The 22,101-nt window shown below is 39.6% G+C and overlaps 1 long non-coding RNA gene across 1 annotated transcript in view; it reads right to left on the bottom strand.

Moving 5' to 3' along the window:
• Positions 1-22,101, bottom strand: part of LOC140002418 (uncharacterized) — a 200,588-nt gene that overhangs the window by 145,005 nt on the left and 33,482 nt on the right. Inside the window, exon 2 of the long non-coding RNA XR_011808888.1 lies at positions 8,361-8,488. This is a non-coding gene — a long non-coding RNA (uncharacterized lncRNA). The remainder of the gene's footprint in view (positions 1-8,360; positions 8,489-22,101) is intronic.

Genomic DNA, 22,101 nt, shown 5'->3' with positions numbered 1-22,101 from the left:
ACCATCTGCAGCTGTGAAGCTCATACAACACCAGCACTTCTTCCAAAGCTTTTATACTTCACCTGCAGTTCAAGTCCTCATCCTTACTAAAGGATGCCAGGCCATTGTACGTGAGCTCCAAATAGATCTCTCTCCCTCTGCTGGCTCTGAAATAAGGCAGATGTTACACACATGGCTGTGCAGCTGGGCAGGCAGATGGATGCAGTAGCTAGACACACAAACCCTAGATGTAAAGGGACGTCAGCACAAATGTGCTTTCCCACTACTGCTCTTGTGGGAGCTGCAACTGAAGATGCTAACCGGCCTGAAATCAGAGGGAATTTCAAATGAGGAAATGTCACAACCTGGGCATTCAATATTATTCTCTACCCTGTGTTATTTTCTGTATGTAAAATTAATTCACTGTCTCACCGAAGTGCTCTGTACCAATGAAATGGGTTGTATTCTCTCCCCTGCTCATGTGGTATTAACGGCTTTTTACGAACCTCTGACATTATTTCAGCCTTAATGGCTACACTGTGAGTTACTTTGTATTTATGTTATCTTTTAATGCTCTATCAGCATAGAGAGAATTTTCTTTCACTAACTGAGCTTGTTCCCTTTTGATCCATGCAAGAGTAATCCTGTATTCAACATATCTTTAAAAAATGTTGCATATGTAAAAAAGCACACAACACCTCACACCCCTCACCCCAAAAAATCTACAGTCATTTCTAGTGAGTGTCTCAATAAGCTTATTCTATTACAATTTTATGGAAGATTGTAGAAAATTTATGGTTACCAAGAATATAAGAGCCGATGTCTGTTTGTATTTGGAGAAACATTTCCTGGGCAAATGCCCAAGATACCTTCAATTTCTGTAAAAGCAGTTAAAATTATTCCTGTCACAATAGCCTGATTATGGTCCATTATAACAGAATTAACGTAAAACATGTAGAGAAGCATTTCAAAGTACATTCAAAAAATTTTATATAGTAATCTGATTTGGAGTGTTCACTAACTGAGGAAAAATTCCTTGAAGATTAACATGACACCCTGTGCTAATGCAGAGAGAAACACTCTCATGCTCTGATTGGGAGTAGCCAACTGAATGCATTTGTCTCAACACACTCCTACAGATCTGAGGAAAGACAAGAAAGCATCGAGGACTGGGAACAGGGCAACACACTGTACCACGACTGAAGTCAGCGAAAATTAATCAGATATCAGAGACCTGATCCACATCTAGTACAGAAGATAATGCATTTTGAAATAGGAGAGATTTTTGTAAAGGTGAAGTCATGAAACATCTGAAGGAACCATGGTTTTCCAAGCTTTCAGTCTTTGTGGTTGCTCTCATGCTGGATTTAGATTTCACAGCCTGTTAGAACATAGAATATCACTGTCCTGTTCCACATTACCATCTGTGAAGGCAATCTGATAAAGAACCTAAAAACTTCAGTCTCAGCATTAGAACTAATCACATCAGAGCACGTAAGTTGCCAGCCCACAGTATAGCCTAACTGCCTGAAACAGCACACAGCAAACTTGCTGTAACTACAAAAATGCCCAAGAATCATACCCTGGGGAAAAAACATATAATAATAATTGGAAGATAGTAGCAAAATTAATTTCAAAAATACAAATAATATCTCTGTAAGTGCTCAACGTATTATCTTGCCTTGCATACTCATCTGCCTCTTAAAGTGCTTACATCCATCATCAGGTGACCAACAGCAATGTTTTTTATATTCAGGGCAAATCAACACTGAGTCACTGAGAGTGTGGTGAATGCAGGCAAAGATGAGCAGCAACAGGAATATCTGGATTTGCCTCGATAGGCCACGTATCAGTTGTGCAGGTGTTGCATTAAAGATTAAAGTAATTGGGAGTGCTGCTCAATTAGCTTTTACAAGTCTGATCGCATCTAAGGTATTGAGATATCGTGATTACAGACTCATGATAATGACATTATAATGAGCAAATTTCACCAAAAGGACAGCATTTTGTCAAAAACATGGCAGACCATTGGCCCAGCGTAGCAAACGTGCATCTTATCACTTCTGATGTACCTTTGAGCTCCCATCTTTTCACAGAGCCTGGCTGCTGTCTCCACTCCACCCTCCGTACAGTCCCTCTTAGAGTCAGCACACCGTGTCCCCCCAGTGCGGCCAACATCTAAGCTTGGAGAACTAGGAAACTTCTGTGGAATACAGCTACATTCCACACTGGAAGCTTCTTCAATATTGTACATTCTCTTAAAAATATGTATATAAGCTTAATTTAGAAGTCACTTTAGGCAATTATTCCACAGTAGGAAGAAATTAGATTATGAGCAGATTATGAGCAGAGATGCCATTTAAATTGAAAATAAATCATTTATCAAACCTAAGAAGGCCTGTTATACTTTATTACTCATGATTTTAAATTACCAAGTTGTTAATTTAGTGTTGTTTGTTATGTGTGGGTAGCTCTGCTACTGGCTGAGTGGTTCTTTTTTTTTTTTTTTATATGACTGAAGAAGAGTTTTTCAAAAGAACACATTTCCAGGTACTTTGGGAAATGGCCAGATATTAAAAAGTCATTTGCAGATGTGCTTAGCTTTGGAAAAAAGTGACCTGTGATATGTTTCATAATTTTTGAACATAATACCCAGATGATGGAGTAAGATACTTTCATGTTTGTATTATCACAGAAAAAAAAAAAGTCTCCAAAAATGTCATTTCCAAAAATGACTCTCTGAGACAGTCTCAGAGTTAGTCACGTTTGCCTCCTTCTTTTTCTGGAGCACATTCACCTCCCGGTCCTCCACATCATATCTTACATCAGGCTTTTTTCTCCTCTGCTATCATACACAGTTGTTTTAAATACAGAAATAAATACATCCTTTAAAAATCCAAAATAAACATTGGTTTTAAAATTGTTTCTTCTTTGTTTTTAACAGGAATAATTCAAACTTGCAACAAATTTTGGAAACGTTTCAGTATTGCCAAATAGCCTTTTTTTTCCTAATGAAAATAAGCTTCAAGTGAAAAATTTTGTCAAGATATAATGTTTGTTTGAGTGCTCTGCCGTGTTGGACTCAAGGTCAAATGATCTGCTGAAGGTCACAAACAAACGGTTAGTACTGGAGAGGAGTATGGAACTGCACACATCCTGGATGTCCAAGTGCATGGACTTTCCTAATACATTGCCTCAAGTGCCTTTTCAAAGAGATGACCTGCACAGTGTCATGGTACACTGTAGAAAGATTGGTCTCTTCTGATATGTGTTGGTGCCCTTATCATATATACCTTGTTACAGGTCTTTGCATTGTAGTTCACTGTTCAGAATTAGCAGAATAATTCATTGTTTTATTAGCTGCCCTTCAGCTAGCTATCAAGGAGATATTATTTACACAGTTCTAACCTAAACTAAGACTTTACTGCCTTTAGAGTATCCAGCCTCCCTATATTGCCTCTGTATATCACTTTCTGAAGGACTCAGATATAAAGCAGAATGACTTCCCCCGTAGAGACTGTTCAGTAATTCCAGTCAAAGACATACATGAAGCAGGCATAAAACAATCATTTAAGCATAGTTCATTCTCCCTTACATTCATGACAGAGGTAAAACAAAATGATCAGTGTTGCCAACATAGATGCTTCAATTCAGACAGCCAAACTCTATTTTATTTACCTTAAAAAGCAGTGCTCCAGGGAGCTGACCATCATACTGAAATCTATGGAGCACATTTTCTTCTTCTTTGCTCAGAAACCTACACTATTTCTAGAGAAACCAATACAGGTGCTGCATTAATTTGAGAAAGACATCTTGATGTAAAAAGACAACAGACAACTGTTCCTATTAGAACAGCAGTTACACGCTGTCTAGATGTGAAAGCCAAATCTTACTCAAGGTCAAGGCTGCATTCCCTAAAGCACTGAAAAAACACACAGGGAAAGAAAATCCTTGCCCTCAGTAGGTCCCGTTCAAAGCTGAGAGGTGAAACGAGCTGCTGGAGATTTGACAGCTCCCAAGCAAAGCACATGGGCTTACAAATTCCCACTCTTAAAGTCTTGTGCACCTGCCCGCACTGCCAGGTATGAAACATAAAACTGAAGGAAAAATTGTCTTTGAAAGGGTGAGCTGGCACCACTAAAGCTAAAAGGAGATAAAGCTGAGATGTCAGTGCACACACACAACGTGGGGGCAGTCTGTTTCTGACAGAGACTGAGACAGAAAACAGATTAAAACAACTCCTGTAGGACTCCTGTTCAATTGATTGGAATTACTAATTGCTTCTGGTGCTTCAATACAAACCAAAAGGGGATATTAGGGTGTTCTTGAATACATACATGGTTTCCCCCCACCAGTAATAACATTTCAATTTTTAGGACTGGTGTTTGAATTGGTAGCATGCTTGGCATGAAGCCTGAATTGTCTCCCAGGAGTGTGCAGTGCAGGAGTTGGGGCTCCAGAGGGGTCCTGGCTCTGAGCCTGACTTTAAGCATCTCCAGTGCTCACTGCTAACTGGCTTCTGTGCTTAGTTGGGCAGATTATCAGGCTCAGTACTTCATCTGCATGGCTCAGATACAGCTTTTAGATATACAGGCTTGGTAAGAATCTGGCCCTTCTTAAAGTCAGTAGGATTTTTACAGGCTTCAGTGTGATATTTCTCACCATTTCTGGATGCCAGAACAAGTGGTTAGGGAGGACTGTTATGAGTAAAAGAAAAAAAAAAAAAAAAAAAAAAAAAGAAAAAGAAAGTTTGCTCACAGACAAATAAAGCCAGGAAACTGTCTCGGAGTTATTTTTTTTTTTTTTGTCTCCTGGAGTGCACACTGATTTTTGTTGTCAAACAACCCTTAGCAAGTGCTATCCTGGAATTGGTAAATTCCATTAGGAGCTGTGCAACTGTTCTCCCATTTTTATCTCCAAAATGTACTGACAGTTTCTTCTAGGTGCCAAAGTACATCAAACGCCATGCACAGGATACGCCAGTTCATACTGGCAGAGAATGAGAGACTGGCATAAGGCATGATTTGGAATTACATTAAAGCTTTTGGCATGCCATTGCTTTACATTCCTCTTGCAATTAATTATGTTCAGTCCTACCAGATGTGATGTGGAGTACACTTTAGAAGGGTAATGTTGGCTTTTAAGTTGGCATATTTACATTAAAATTAAGGGCTTTCCCTTTTTAAAACAGGAAAGAAGAGGATTGTTTGGGCCACAAACGACAAGTAAAGAGTCTTTTTCCCAATGTATGTTCTCAAATGTGTAGTCTAACAGTGTGATTATCTACACAGTTCATATTCTGTTTCTCCAATCGGATGATGAAATAATCATTAATTACCCACATGTTGGGACAGTTACCAATCCAAAAGAATTTATTTGAAAGTCTGCTTTCAGTGGACATCTGTGTAGATTTTATCTGTGACTGAGCAGATCAGAAGGCACATGAACAAGGTTGAAGAAAGCATTTATTCTCAGCTTTTCAAAATATCCCTAATTGCTTTCTGCTTCGATCCACCAGTAACAGTTGGTCCCAAAATACAAGTGAGTGGGATTCACAGAATGATTTCCTACCATTACTCAGCCTCTGAATGCTAGTCATAATACTTTCTCAACTTCGATCAGATTTTGGCCATTACTTAAAGCATTTCAGAATGATCCTAAAAGACAACTCTGAGAGCCACACACTGTAGACAGAGGTCAAAGTTTGCTCTGGACTCATCCTGAAGGCCACTTTTAGTTGTGTGTGCTCACAGTTCATCTTAGAGAACAAAAGTCAGCAGGCTGTGAAGTAAAATTTACTTCTATACTGTAAGTTTGTCTTTATGAGGACATTAGCCTGACTGTAACCTAGGCTTCAGCAGACTAGGGCCTACGAAATTTAAGATGCCTACACTATCTGTCTGAATCTATATCCTATCATAATGAATAAGAAAGCAACTAAAATAAAGCCTTTATGGGAAAAAAAAATAAATCTGTAGAGGCCCAAATCTTTTACAGAGACACAGAAATGTCCATATATTTGACTTTTTGGCACAGAGGACAGAATTGATGCCCAAATACCAAAATTTTTCAAAGGGCTTGGCTTACAATATGAGTCCAAAAGGCTTTGTGCAATTAGTTTTCCCTTTGTTAATATCATGGTCATACAATAACTCAAGTTGGAAGGGAGGCCTCAAGTTCAAACTCTTGCACAGAGTGGGGCTCCACCAGATGAGGCTGTTCAGGGTCTTGTTCATCTGAGTTTCAAAACTCCTCTACAGGGACTGAAATTTCACAGTCTGCTCCAGTGCTCAGCTGCTTTCACTGCATGGACATTTTTTTTTAAATGTAGTCATCATTTCCATGTGCAATCATTCACTCGCAACCATAATTTCCAACCAAAAGTATGTAAGCATTGTGTCTTACTCCAGAAGAGTTTGGCTCCATCTTATCTGTAGCTCCCCACACTGGGTAGTTAAAGACAGCAATTACCCTCTGTCCGACAGGGTGCATCTATTGAAACAGCCAGGCCTGTTGGCATTCACTGTGCAGGTTTGTTTCCATAGACACCAGCAGTTCTTACAGTGATCCCAGAAACTGCTGTAAATTCCCTTATTTGAAGAAGAACAGTGTATTTTGAAGTTACATTAAAGCTACCAGTGCATCTAAGAAAATGCAGCATCTGGTTCAGATACCAGATAACTACTTTGGATAACTGCTTATCAACTTTATAGAAGTCAATAAGAGCTGGTTAATTAAAACAGCGTGATCAGAAAACTGTATGTTCATCTGATCAGAATAGCTGCCTCCCACGTCTTCACTCTGATGCTTCCACACACATTTTGAAAGTTAAGGCGGCGCCAGATTACATGTGATTTTTAACATTCCATGTAGTATTAACACTTCAAGAAGAGAATTTTCCCCTTTACAGCAAATGTAAACATTGATATTTTTACCACATTTATCACAAGGAGAGCTTCTATTTCGTAATGGGAGTTATTAAAAGTACTATTTGGAGGTTTCCTTTTCACAACAAACATATGATTGAACATAAGCATATGCATAAAAATAAGCATACATGCTGACACAAGTGGGTTTTCAACATATACTGTCAAATCTGAGGATGTGCTTAATTTTTATCCTGATCAGAAGAAGCCTTCTAAATTTTGATTTTAAAATATATCTATATTATACTTACTTACTTATTTTCTGATAACTAGAAAGGCTACTTGCAATTCTCTTCCTAGGTACCAAATTGGAATCTATAAGTGACCTGATTTTGCTAAGGGTAGAATATCCCATACCACCCATGGTCCCTCTCTTTTTCTGAAAAACACAGCTCATGTCATGAACGCATATGAACAAGAAAGCACAGATAAGGCTCACAGCCTTACATTTTATGCTTTTTTTTTTTTTTTAATTTTAACTTCATGTTTTGAACCATGTAGCCCTCAGTATGATCTTAATGTTGGTGCAGGCTGAATGGTTGTGTGAGTTTTATAACAAAGTTTGCACCAAGTGCCCTCAGAAAAAAATCTTCCTTTGAAAAGTGCTTGTGCTGAGAAAATTGGGCTTTTTAGTACTTGCATTTTCCAGGAAGCTGTTTCAATGACGAATACCCGGTGGGATCAGACATAACAGCTATGAATGACAAGCTTGTAGAGGGGTATCATGAGCTGTATCAAGGCAAAGGTGGTTGAGCGTGGGGCCAGCCTGTGCGTTTGAAACTCCAGCTGACAAAAAGCCAGATCTCACATCTCGAGGGGGCTCCTCCTTCATCCCATCTTGCTCACAGTGTGGCTAACTGGAAAGGTGTCATATAAAGCCTACTGTACGGAGAGCTCTTCAAAGTGCAATCGGTAAAACAAGCTATTTTTACATCGACTAGAGGAGAGTGTATAAAAAGTTATAATTGAGTATAATAATTTTCCCCTTGAGTAAAATAATTTCCCCAAGTTTGTACCATAGATAGACAGCATTGACAGTATCATTGGAAAACGTCTCAAATAGTACAGAAGCTGTGGGAAGCCAGAATATATGTCATTAATTCACACCAATATGAACTAGTAGGTTAGACTGGAGAAAAAAGCTCTGTAAGCACATAGTTTCTGATGTGAAATGAAAGTCTTCTTATGGAGCAAAAACCCTGCAGTAGGATTCAACCTATTTAAAATGAAATTTTATTCCACCACAGTGAAGCACTGCTCTTTTCCTTTTTTCTTTTTTTTTCCCCAAACGAAGAGCATTCTGGAAATCCTTATTGCAGAGATTAATGAGTTCAAGCTCTCAACTCAGCTATCCCAAACTCACAGCACTGTCTGTCTGCACTGACCCCTACCCCAGTCAACTATGAAGACATAGGTATCACTTAAGCTAAACAATTTGTAAGTGCAAAAAGGTACCTGGGAGCAGCAGGAGATGAAACAAAAGCCATCTTCTTCCACCTGTGGAGGATTCTGGTGTGTGAGGATGTGGTGGTTTCATACTGATGAACAGATAAACTCCACAACACTACTCTCTCAGTCCTCCTCTTAAAAAGAACACAGGGACAAAATACAATGAAAAACAATTTCAGAAACATAAGGAGAATCTCTCTACAGCTACTTGAAAGGAAGGTGTGGGGAGCTGGGGATCGGCCTCTTCTCACAGGTAACTAGTGATAGGACCAGAGGGAATGGCCTCAAGTTGCACCAGAGGAGGTTCAGATTGGAAATGAGGAGACATTTCTTCTCAGAAAGAGCAGGCAGGCACTGGGACGGGTTGCCCAGGGAGGTGGTGGAGTCACCGTCCCTGGGGGTGTTCAAGGAAAGGTTGGACGTGGTGCTTGGGGACATGGTTTAGTGGGTGACAGTGGCGGTAGGGGGGTGGTTGGACCAGATGATCTTGGAGGGCTTTTCCAACCTTAGTGATTCTATGATTCTATGAAATTTTAACTGACATAGGAACAGGAAATCATACTGTCAGCACAAAGAAGATAAAAAGAATAAGATTACACTTCTTTCATGTTTTTATACAGATATCAAATGCAGTGCGTGTCAATACTACTTCAGAAGCTTTCATTCTGGTATATGTGTATTGTTCAACACCTCAGCTGGATCCTCAGTTCTGAATAGCACAGAGCCTAGGGACAGCACAGCGTTAAAATAGCTGACTCAGCTGCTATCAGACAGGCGAACAGAAAAGCAACCCAGAAACACCACCTTACTCCCCACTCCCCAGAACACAAACAGGCAGACTGGCTTTGATACTGGCTTCAAATTTTGCTGTTGATCATAAATAAATGAGTCACTATACCTGATTTTCACCTGGAATGAACTAAGCTAACAGACAACGGACAAAACTCTATCTACAGATGGTTGAAAGTCTATCCTTTTCTAGTTAGAATGATTAGGAAATATATGTCCTCTTCCCAAAAGGGAAACACAACAAATTAAAATGTGTCCACTAACCTGACTAAAATCTCATTTATTGTTAAACTACAAGAACTTCACAAACCACTAAAATTAAGCTCCCCGTTTGCTTTAAACAGATCTGGATGGTATTCAAAATTTTAAGTTCATCCATTTTTAAAACTAAGATCTAAAGTCACCTAGGCTCCTTTGGCAAGTGCTTGTCTCTTATTTCAGTCTGTATCCTGTTCTGGAACTAAAAAACAATGGATCTAGCCACAGCACTAAACTAGTCCTCTAATTCTGTTTTCATGAGTAGCAGCTCCACCTCTAATGAAAAAGGCACGTCCATAGAAAAGGGGGAACATTCCCTGACATAGATAGGCACTTTCATTTTCTACCAGCATATTTTGGGTTGGATTTGGCAACTCGATACTGACATCAGATTAATGAAGATCTCTACACCAGGAATGGTCCTAGGAACTGCACCAAACGCTCTTCTACCTGCTAGGTGTCTACAAGCACACTAAGAAGAAAAGGAATGAACAGTAGGAGGGAGTCAGGGAGAAAAATTCTGCTCTAGAAACGTGTGCACTTGTGAATAGAGTACACTTTTCAAAATACTAGCATAATGCGCCAATTTGTTAGCGCCTTCTCTGAAGTGCTGTAATCATTCTTAACATACATCACCATTACCTAATCTTTGGAGGATGCATGCTCCCCTGAGAATCCCTTATTTTGTGCTATTAATTATCGTTAATAATGATTTTGAATGCAAGTGCAAATGACACTCCCTTTACTCTCTTTCTTCATTATTTTTTTTTATTTTTATTTTTGGAAGCTGCCAGAAGTATTTGGTTTGGAGTTGATACATATTCCAATACCAATAAAACAAGGCTTTGATTTCCCTTTTTTTGCTCCCTTCTCTGTATCACCAGATTACATTCCATAAATCAGGAGCAATGAAAACTGCAGGCTAGGACCTAATATTAAAAATGTAACTTGGAAGAAATACAATTTGTACCATTCTCCTTTATCTTTCAAGCAGCTAAAATGATTACTAATATTTCATAAATGAAAGGGGAAAATTAAAATGTAACCATTACAATTGGATCGGATTATAGATATAATGCTTACTAGGTAGATTTTGAGAGCTCTTAAAAAGACAAGAGTCTCTGAGAGGAACTGAGCTGCATGTTCCACTATGCCCTAATGTTACCTTTTGAAAAATATCCCCCTAACTCATTAGATCACTTAAAAAAGTATCACAGAAACAGAGAAGACAGTATTATGGAAAGCCGTAAATTGGACTTGGTTACTAAGGGACCAGAGCTTGCAGACTGTGTGTGGTCTTTTTATTTCATTACACTGCAACCCACTACAGAATGGTCTGCCTCCTCATTTATACAGTGACTTTTCCAGGACATAATTATTATTATTTTTTATTTTTTTTTTAAATCTGGCATAGATTCTGGACACTCTCCTGTTTCTTTGTAGACTAGTAGAGCAGTTGTTTCAAGGTTTTTTGGACTAAGCCTCATGACTCCCCCTTACCTCCTTACAGACTCACAGAAGGGACCTCTGAAGATCATCCAGTCCAACCCCACTGCCAAACAGGATCACCCAGAGCACATTGCACAGGATGGCATCCAGGTGGGTTTTGAATATCTCCAGAGAGGGAGACTGCACAACCTCTCTGGGCAGCCTGTCCCACTGCTCTGAAACAGTGCCCAGAACTGGACACAGTACTACAGATGTGGCCTCACCAGGGCTGAGCAGAGGGGCAGGATCACCTCCCTTGACCTGCTGGCAACACTCTTCCCAGTGCAGCCCAGGATCCCGTTGGCCTTCTTGGCCACAAGGGCACACTACTGACCCGTGGTCAGCCTGCTGCCCACCAGCAGACCCAGGTCCCCCTCTCCAGGGGGACCCTACCTTCCATCCCAGCTACTGCCACAGCCTTCTAACTCACCCTCCTCCCTCCACAGTGTCTCTGTGCCCTCCTCACCTTCCTCTTTAATCCTGCCTCTTGTTCCAGCTGTACCAGTGAGGACCCCAAACTAACAGGCCAAGAAAAATCTATTAATTTAGGACCTGCTGTAGGGGTATCTTCCCCCAGTGCTATAGCATTTGAAATGGTGAGTCACTATTTCAGCTAAAATCCAGCACCATCAGGAAAGTGTTCCTAACAGATTCTAGCTTTTATGATGCATCATTATTGATTTCTCTGTTGCTTCATGTTGATTCACCTCAACCAAAATGTGTATTTTTGATATAAAGTAATTCTCTGTTGCCTCCCTTTCAGATCCCTAATTTGAGAAAATGTCCTGGAGTAATAAAAGGCACTTCTGAAAGCCAAGGCTGTTAACAGTCAAAGAAGGTTTGGAGAGGAGTTTTGTCCTGTGGCAGTCACTATCAGTTTATCTGATGGAAAATTTTCTTTTTCCAGATGGTAGCACAGCCACAGCACAGTCCATGTCTGCAGCAGTAGGATCAACACCTGCCCTCCGTGCAGTGTCCACCATAAACATTCGCAGTCCACCCACAAGCACAAGTGATCCTGTGCCTCAGCCTCCATTCTAGCCTGGCAGCCTGCACCAGCTCTGACCAGAGATGCCTCTGGATCCTGACTGAGAAAAGCCAAAAGAGATATTCTGGATAGGAATATAAGAATAAGTCAAACATGCAGTGATGTTTCCCTCATATATTCCCCTACCTCTAGCTTCCTCATCTGGACATGGTTATTATGTCTTAAAAACCCTCACAGTGTACTTCTCAATAACTTCTGTCTCAGACTGAACCCCCCTAAACTCCTAGCATCCAGAGCAGTTTTGGTCAGCAGTGCCACACACAGGTCTCTGAAGAACTGCCTCTGTTTGCTGGCTTTCAATCTACCTCATACTAGTTTCCTCTGACAGCCCTTATTCTTCTTTAGCAGACACAGTGAGCAGTCATTTCCCTCTCCATTCACATCAGGGACCATTAAGGAACATTCAAGCAGACAAGTATTTTAAAGATACAAATTAAGGAATCTGAGGATCGTTTAGAACCTAATCGCTGAACCAATGTATCCAAACTTTTCATACATAACAAGTCCTTAGGTATAAGAGATTTTTCCAAGGTCACAGAAAAGGCCAAAAGCAAGGAATTCCTTGCGTTTGCCAGTGCAAGCAGGCAGGCACTCAAGCTGCAAGGCCAACTTTCTCCCTCGGATCAACAAAGAGCTCAACAACCTTGTGAAAGCTGGAAAGAGTTCTCATATACAACACAAATTCATTGTGTCCCTATTTTTTCCCCCTTTTAAAATGGGGGAAGACATTTTATCCAGTTTCACACACTTTAAATGAACAATGGCGATGACAAAAAAACTGTCTTTTGAGCTGCAGAGGAGATGTAATCCCATTTATCTCAAAGTTGGCTGCACTTAGCCTTAAATGAGACTCTCAGGAAGGGTCTATGGATGGAGAACACTACCAAAGCCCCTGCATAGAGTTTGTGAGTTTTTTCATTTACATTAAATAGAGATAAGTTGGCCACCTACTGTTCGTATTTGCATATCAGATGGTTTTGTCTCACATCAAGAGAAACTAAATGGTTTTACTTTAAAACAGATGGCAAACTGTTGGCAGGAGCTTTCAGAGGCATTAAACAATTGTACAGTAAAGTAGGACTCATAGGACAGATGAAAAACAAAATACCCAATGATAGAAAAGTGACCTGAAATGAAATTCAAGGTATAGACCATCACACAGCATGATGTTGAAAACCTTCCTACAGATCTGCATTCTGCAACTAGCTCCTGCCTCTTTCAAGGACAGAGCAAAAGCATCAGGTTGAAAGGAGGTTTGCTCCTCAGAGCAATGAAAATCCACATTCAAGTCTAGATCAGAATATTTGCATGGTTCTCACAGATTATTTCAAGCAGAGTTTCCATCTCTCTTGAGCCAGGTGAGAAAACCTCTAGGTGAGGCAGAACAGCTGAAACAAAACACTGTAAAATCAATTTGCAGTAATAAAAGTCCATCAAACAAGATTATACAGAAGATACTTCTGAAAAACACACTTATAAATACATACTGTCTAGGTTCTCACCTGCCTGAAATCCCCATTTAGACATCTGGCCACCCAGCACCAGGGAAGATACTGTTGTCTGGTAAAAGGCTTGAATTCATTACCCGGTGTGCAATAAGCCACACTAGGCTGAGATATGTTTTTTATTTCAGAGCCATGCAAGTCTAGGTACCAGGTGGTTTTCCACAGAGCTGGCCCAAATCTGTACCTTCTCTGTTATTTTTATACAATTCTACGTAGTCATTATCATATTAGTACATCCTCCTAAATTCTAACTGGACCTAATAATAGTCTCCCTGGTAACAATACTGCTGTGGGGATGCACAGGCAGATCAGTAAGCCTGCACATGCTGCGAGGTTACCACAGCTGGCAAATTTGGAAAGACTCACATTTTGCCTTGCCTCAGTGCAGATTCCTAAGCTTGGGGGAGCCCGTGGGACCGTGGCTGGCTCTTTGTCTGGTGCAGGAGCTGCTGCTGGGATGGGAAGCACTCCCTCAGAACAGGGACACAGCCCAGAGGCTGCTCCTGCTGCAGGAGATGAGTCTGAAAGCTGCCACATAAATACTCTTGCTGCTTAGCAAAGGAAGCACAGGCCAAGGGCTGTTTAATGCAGTCTGGAGGAAATGAGTCAGCCAGACATGCAGGGTAACAGCTGGTATGTGGCACTTGGATGAAGCCAGCCATACCAGCTTTTGCCACAGTGCAATCATTTCTACAATTTTGCACCATTTCTACATGCCAGTTAACTCTTCCCCTACCAGAATCACCACAGACAGTCAATCACTGTCCCTAGTCCTCCTTCTAGCATTCATTCACATTCATCCCTTCATGATGCCCTGAACTTTTGGTCCCAGGATCACACAGCCCCTTTTCCCTTACACTTTCTCATAACACTAGTGAGTCAAAAATGCTTTGCAGATGAGCCTAAGCTGAACCAAATGCTTTCAGAAGATGGCATGTTCTTCTTAAGCTCCTTTGCTTCGTGGTTCTCAACTCGAAGCTCTTTCTGGAGCCTCGCCCTCCTGTGCTCATTTATACTACACCCAGGCCTTCCCCAATTCCCAGAAAAAGAGTAATGGTTAAGTGTGATCAGGTTTCCATTTTCATGTGAAAGATTACATACCACTGGTTTAATTGATTCGGCTACTGTTTTTACTGAATCATCAGAATAAAACTGTTACAAATCACCTGAAGTTGCACTTAGAACAAAGTTGACATACAACATTTTTGCATCCTTTTGTATTCAAGACAAGTTGGCAGGATTGCTAGATACACATGTACTACACTGCTGAATCTTTCATTTTCAATACAAAAAATGCTTCAGTCCAAGTTTTTTTTAAAATCTCACCTCCATGTTCTTGCTCTCACTTTTTTCATTCAGTCTTTTCCAGCACATACTACTGCTTATCTCTGCATCTTCGATATCCTACATCTGGAAGTCATTCCATGTAGTAAAAGATCTTTTTTGCTTTGTTCAGAAAGGCTGACATTAGTTAAAATATATATACTTTCTTACAGGCCCTTAGAAAATCAGCACACAACCATAAAACCTTCAAATATAGTATCATAACAATAATAATAAACATTAAAAAAACAAGTACCCCTCCTGGAGGGGTACATTACCATGGATTGGAATGATAGAGATTAGCATGGCCCCTAGATTTAGAGCTTAGTGATATGGTTTAGTGGAGGACTTGTTAGTGTTAGGTCAGAGGTTAGACGAGGTGATCTGGGAGGTCTCTTCCAACCTAGATGATTCTGTGACATCCACGTTTTGGCAGCAGAACAGAATCTTGAGGAACGTGGTGCCCAGAGTGAAACCTTTTGCTTCAGTATTTGTTCAATTAATATTAAAGTTAACACCCCTGAATATGACAATGAACTTAATGAAGTACATGCTAAACATACATGACTATAGTACCTGACTCTTCACCCAAATCATGATAACTGTCACCCCAGGGGATGAACAGATAATAGTCTTTTATACCCTTTTTAGGATATATGCTTTTTAGGATATAAAAGAGTGTTAGGAGTTAGTGTAAAAAGGTAGGGTGTTAAGAAAAAAAAAACTTAGAGTGAGGGGAAAAAAATGAGGATGCCTTCTTGGTAAACTCTGCACCTTCACCCTTTGGTGAAGAATTTACAGGACAGCACTTTGCTAGCACTATTGAGATATATTAGCGCTATTGCAGTAAGTGTATTTATCAATGGCATTTCCAAATATGTTATATTTGATGCCTAATTAAATAGGTGCAACTCTGTGAAACTGTCTCAGTGAAAGTCCCTGACAGGGCTCTGAAGCAGGCAAATGTTAAAGGGGGCTTACAAAGAGTCAAACATGGCAATGCTTCAGGCCTATTGGATTTTATAGCAAAAAAAAAAAAAAAAGTAAAGTTAAACATGCTCTTCTTTTAAGGAATACAACTGATTTGTAAAGTATTCTCTAGATATTGCCCTTTATCTTGCTATCTTTCAGTTACTCACTTTGCTGTGTGTTTTACAAAAAGAGTGAAGAAAGATGCAATGAAGAGCAAAACCTGGAGAAACTTACCTGTGTGCAGCTTTTACATTGCTGTAAGAGTGAAATCATCTCTCAAGGAAGGGTTTACAGGCAGCCCCAGCCGTGTTTAAAAGGAGGCATGGAGATGAAAGTAGTGAACAGAAATAGCTGGGATCTAACAGCTTGTAGGTCCTGTCAGCATTTATTAGCCATAAAGAAGATGTGATAATATAAGAGGATGCAGAGTGAAAAGCACCTCTATTTTCTGGATTACAGCCTTTGTTAAAATACCTGACTATAGTGTAGAGCAATAGGAGTTGAGGTAGGACTCTGAATAGACTCTGACAGTGCTACCTTTTCATACTTTGTTGAAATAAAACGTAGAGAAAAGTGATAAGACACAGCAGGCTATAATTTATCTTGAGGTCATCAACTCCAACTAAACAGCAATCGCTTAAGAAGCACATTACATGTACTCTCATAAATGAGAGTATAAAGCTGGCATGTGAACTTTCCGCCACTGCAAAATTTACTCATCTGTTGACGCACCAAAGAGACAGTCACTCTAACCAAGTGCTTCAACTGCAAATTTTACTCGACCGCAAAGTCATAGAAAATACACGCAAGACCCCTGTGGTGAAAAAGATTATTAATAGGTAATTGTCAGCAACAGTTTTGTTTTTGTTTTTTAACCTGGGAATTGGCCTTGAGCTTTCTAGTGTATGCAAGAGCTCACCGTTCCCATTTAGCTGCTCACCCTGTAACTCACAGGGCCGTGCTCTCAAGACTCTACAGCCTGGTAAGGAAGTAAAAATGAGTAGCTGACCTAAAACAGAAGTTTCATGGCTGACCAAAATTACTTCTGACTGGTTCTAGAAAAAACTGAATGGGATAAATCTGAGCAGAAACATTCTCCACCCGACCACAAAGAAGAACATTAAAAAAAAAAATTAACAACAAAACACACACAGAAAAACAGAGCATAGCGATTTCTGGGTTTATTTTACACCTAAATAAATATTCCTGAATCATGCAACATGCAATGGATTTACAATCAGAGCCTTGTTCCCATCACATGGTCATCAGCATCAAAACAGGATCTCAGTAGGTCATGACAGAGCACCACAGTGCTCCTCATCATCTGAGGGGACCTGACCTGCCATTCCACCTGTGGGTACAAGCTATTGGAACAAATACAATCATGCTCATGCTGGATCAGTGAATTTTGTTACGTGACTGCTGCATTTCTGGTCTGAGGAGAAGGGTTATCCCGTGCTTTGGCCATTAGCTAAACCTTCAGCTGAGTTTTGATGCAGCATTGCTGGCCAAGGAGGCAATTATAAACAGCCTGCTCCTATCTCTCTCTCAATTACCAACAGCAGAAACCTCCACTCCTTTGTATGAGCCTCCCTTCAGACACGAGCTGCTCAAGGAAGCACCCTGCTCACACAGCACAGCCAAAGCTGAAAGAAATTATGAAAGCTGAAATTATGTTTGCCCACAGCCTTACACTTTGGCAAAACATGAACATAAGGGACCGCATCATCAGCTACTGTGGACAAGCTGTTGAGGATCTCCTCCCATCTCCACAGAGAACTGGGAGCCAGGCAGTCTTTTGTGGCTGTTTCAGCTGCTTAAAACAGCATTGCTGCCACTGATACTAAAATCACAAGAGTTGCTTAAAACTTCTAATCAGCAACATAGTAATGGTATTCAAATGGTGATGTGAGATGATTTTTTTTCTTCCTTTCACAATCTAGTTCCTGCTTGTAGACATTACTCCATAAAGAACTGCAGTCTTTCCTTTTACTTTTGTGGGACATATTCAACTGCACAGTTGTTTCTACTTCTCACAGATGAGGTTTGAGAAAAAATTCTCCACTGACGTTGAAAGTCTGCAAGATTATTACCAAGGGATTTAGGTATCTGCCTCTACCAGCAGTCTTATTGCCTGGTACTTTCTTCATACAGTAAACATTATTTTCTAGGATCCTGATTCCCAGTGAAATAGAAATGCCAGTTTTTCTCCATTCACCTGGGTAATCATTTGCTGCTTCAAAAGCCCATTTTCAGGTAGATACTCCTCCTGATCAGGTCCTCACAACACTCCAGGTGTGCATCATCCAGCCAGATGCTATGGGAAGTAAGGGAGGTTTGAGGCACCGACCTCCAGGTCAAGGCCAACACAGTGCAGTACACCAAAAAGTCCTTCCCACCCAGCTGGCTATGACATTTTACAAGTGAAAATAAAAGATAAGAAGAAATGAAAAGATGCCAAGAAGAACAGACAAATACGCAAGCAGAAAATCCTGATAAAAACTGACTTTTGGCACAAATTACAAGTTTGTTAAAACTAACAAATCCTTTCTCTGTTGAACAAGAGAAATAAGGTTGCATGAGCAATGTTCTGGTTCTTTCTGTGATTTGTTCACTAGTTCAGGCAGAGAAAAGGAATAATTCCAAGCATAGCACAGGTAGAAAATTCCTTCTCATTTATTCAGACTGGTGGATGGGCCATGCAAATATGAGTTTTTCTTACTCCAGTAACAATTCAAGCAAGAATACAACCTTCCTGGACTAGCATAGAGCAATTATAGGAAAAAAGGTTTCTTTTAGAAATGAGAATTCCAAACTGGAAGAAATTAAATTGTTTAGAAGAGGTTCAACATGATGTCTTTAAGAAAAAGTAGATAAAGAAGAAGCAGTGGTTTGCAAGAGCTGTTGGAAAGTAATTAAGATATTTGTGTTGATACCCTCAATGCGCAGATGTCTGCAAATAATCTAAATTGGCAGTCTACTTTAAGGAAATTGTACTAAAAGGGACTTGCTTGTATTGTTTTTTATCTTGCTTTCTTGCTCTGTCACAGGTAATCTTTCTTTCTCTCTTCCTTTTTCATTTTCTTTTTCTTTTCTAGAACTCACAGTAAATACAAATACTTTTAAAAGCTGTGAAATGTAACTTTAGAGCACAATCGTGAGCACTGATAGAGTTGAAGTTCTTCAATACTCCACCCTCACCCCTCTTGTCTTTTTCTCATGTTAATTCCTGTCCAGGAAAGTTCCTCTAAATGAAAATTTACCCAATGCTATTTTCTGACAGAACAACAAAGCCTAAAAAGAAGGAAAACCATAAGCAATATAACAATACTAATCTTCAAGAATAAAACTCCTATCACATCAAGGTTCCATTAAGTTGACCTGAAATCACAGTTCGAAAACAACAAGAGAAATATTAAATAGTGTCGTCATGCTGTATTTCTTAACCCTCCGCTACATTTATAGCTTCTTATGTCCCCGGATTAGGGCACGTCCTCAGTAGGACAATTCTTTTCACAAGTAGCCAACTTAGCCTTATGTCAGCAAAGACTATAGTGGCTTCCAGATTTCTTCATACAAACTACGATGTCAACAAAGCTACATGCATTCACATCTTTTCTGCAAACATCTCCTCTATTGAAGAAACGTTGAAGGAATAACAGCAAAAAAAGAATGCTTGTTTTGTCTCAATTTGCTTCTTTCCAAGCTGGTACAATTGTAAGTGGCACAGAAGTGACTACTACTCTTAGTTATTGACTGCCAAGGCTCCTTGGGACCTTCCTAGGAAAGCCTCATGATCAATAGAAATACTGTTCTTCACTGTTGTCACCAAAAGATTTACAAGATGAACGTTTTCTACATCTATCTGTTGTGTACCCATCTCTCGCACTTGGAGCCTCAAACTGGTCTCAATGTCACCAAAAATATAATAACGGTCCTACTGGCAGTGTTTATCAGTTAAATCCAAACCTTCTGACAACTCAGAGAAGAAGCTGATTTACTTCAAGTATCTAATTTTATCCCTTTTGCTACCAACTCAGTGGCTTATATTTATACTTTTTCATGACCTTATTCCAGTTTTCGTCACAGCAGGGCCACCTGGCAGGGAACAGGACCACCAGGACAGTCAACTGTATGTTTTTAGAATTTTTTTTTCCTCTGTGTACTGATTTTTTTTTTTATTTTTTTTTGCTAGATACAGAATTTGACACATGGATTGATCTGCCAGAAAATCTGAGTGGCAGCCAGCAAAATGAGGTGGTGTTTTATTGGTTTATTGTTTGAGTTTTCAAATCTTGAGCTTTTCATTGCCAATAAATAAATAAATAAATCATGTGACAGATGGAATAGGTATGAAGGACGTGAGACACAAGAAAAACACAAAAGGTGAAAAGCTAAACCAGCATGGCCAGCTGCCACAGATTTATTGCATGCCTACCAACATTTATAGGTTTTCTGAATCCCTTAAGTGTCCCTCAAATAAACTGTCAGTTTTCTTTCTTGGATGGATTTATGCATTTAAGTGCAAATTTCTAGCCATATTTAAAATAGGAATACTAAGTACTAGATGCAAAAGACATATATGAATATGATGCAACTCTCAAAGACCTTTCATAGCCTAGATGTTACGCTTTTCAGCAAATAGCATAATTTCAAAGGTGTCACTGTTGTTGGATCAACAGCATAGCATGAAGTTAGATGGTTTTAGAGAAACAGCCTGATGTAACTTCTTCACCTGATTCCTTAGAAACTGATTTTACTCACTGAAAGAAAAACCCCTTCAGATTCTTGGGAAATACAAACGCATCCACAAGGAACACTTTTAGATCACTGTGACAAGTTTTCACTGAAGCTGAAGTGCTATTTTTGGAATGTATTTTATAGATCATGCTTCCTTATTTCTTTAAACTTTTAGATCACACATTCTTAAGCCAAAATTATTTTGCTTTGTTGAAATAAACAGAAATTCTAGGGACTTCCTTAATACTTCATACGAATAAAAAAAAATATAGAAACTGACAGTATTTTTATGCTCTTTAAGCCATCAGTTACACTCTTCCTCAGATGCTGTACTTAGGTGTGACATAGGAATCTAGATGATAGACTTCTCCCCGTCCTCTTTCATAATTTTATGCAGTTGCATTAGATCATCTCTTCCAACAGGATAATTAAAAACAAGGCTCTGCAAAAGGTCTATTTAGAAATGCTGCTGCTTATCATAGTCATGTCATGTCACATGAACAGATGGGACATTACTTATCAGGAAAAGTTGTGATGAATTTTAGATGCAACTGACAAAATGATGTGAAGGTGGGATGGACTGGCAGAGAAGTTCAGTAAAGGCCTGTTGAAGGGACAAGACGCCAGAAGGAATATACACAGCGATGGCATATTGTTCAGAAGAGCCCAAATAGTCTCTTACACTTATGGCTGTGAAAAATAAAAAGCACAGAAAATTATACTGAAACCATTCAAATGCACGAAGATAGTATTGAGGTTGAATTCTCTGAGGGAACCCTGTTCACTTCTGATTACCTACTGGGAGAAAACAAAAAAGAGAGAGATGGAAGAGATTCTGCAAAGAGGAACTGATAGGCCCATCAAGACACGGAAAGTCTGATAGAGGAAATAAACCAACAAGGAAGACATGGAAAAGCGTAGAAGGTGTTTGCTGCCCAATAATGTTTTTGAGAAGATGAACTGTAATCTTCTTAATGAAACAACAACAACAAAAACAAAAGATTCAGTGAAGTAGAAGAGTAAAAAAGGAAATAAAAAGAAAATCCAATAAATAACACCTAATTAGAATGGTAAATAGAATGGTAAAATGTGCTATATTTCTCAAAACCTAATATAACAAACTGATAAAATCAGTATCAATATTTAATGATTGTGGCTCTAAGTTTTGGTTTGTTTTTTGTTTTGTTTTGTTTTTTTGTTTGTTTGTTTGTTTTGTTTTTGTTTTTTGTTTTTGTTTCTGTTTTTTTTAAGACTTGGCAAGCAAAAGCCATCCCCACTCCATTTTACCACAAGTTAGACATTTCTATTGAGAGCACTCAGGCTTATGTCAGAGCTGATTTTAATTCTTAATGGTCTTAGGAAACTGTGGAGGTCTCAGTCAATTGGAAGCTGGCAAATGTTGTCCCAATTTTCAAGGAAAGCAAGAAAGAAGACCTTGGTAATTAACGGCCTCTCAGTCTTGCTTTTGTGCTTGGTAAAATAATGGAGAAGCTTATTCTGAGAGTGACTGAAACAAACTTGAAAGCCTCTTGAGGCAGCCAAGGGAGCTCCCAGGAGCCAGCAGCCCTCACGAGGGCAGCAACCCCAGGGGACCTTGGACCTGGGGCGTAGCGTGCCATCACAG

This window comes from Anas platyrhynchos, chromosome 4 (genome assembly GCF_047663525.1).
Source record: "Anas platyrhynchos isolate ZD024472 breed Pekin duck chromosome 4, IASCAAS_PekinDuck_T2T, whole genome shotgun sequence".
In the NCBI taxonomy this organism is placed as follows: Eukaryota; Metazoa; Chordata; class Aves; order Anseriformes; family Anatidae; genus Anas; species Anas platyrhynchos.
The sequence above is the reverse complement of the archived record's forward strand: the minus strand, read 5'-3'. Positions and strand labels throughout refer to the sequence as shown.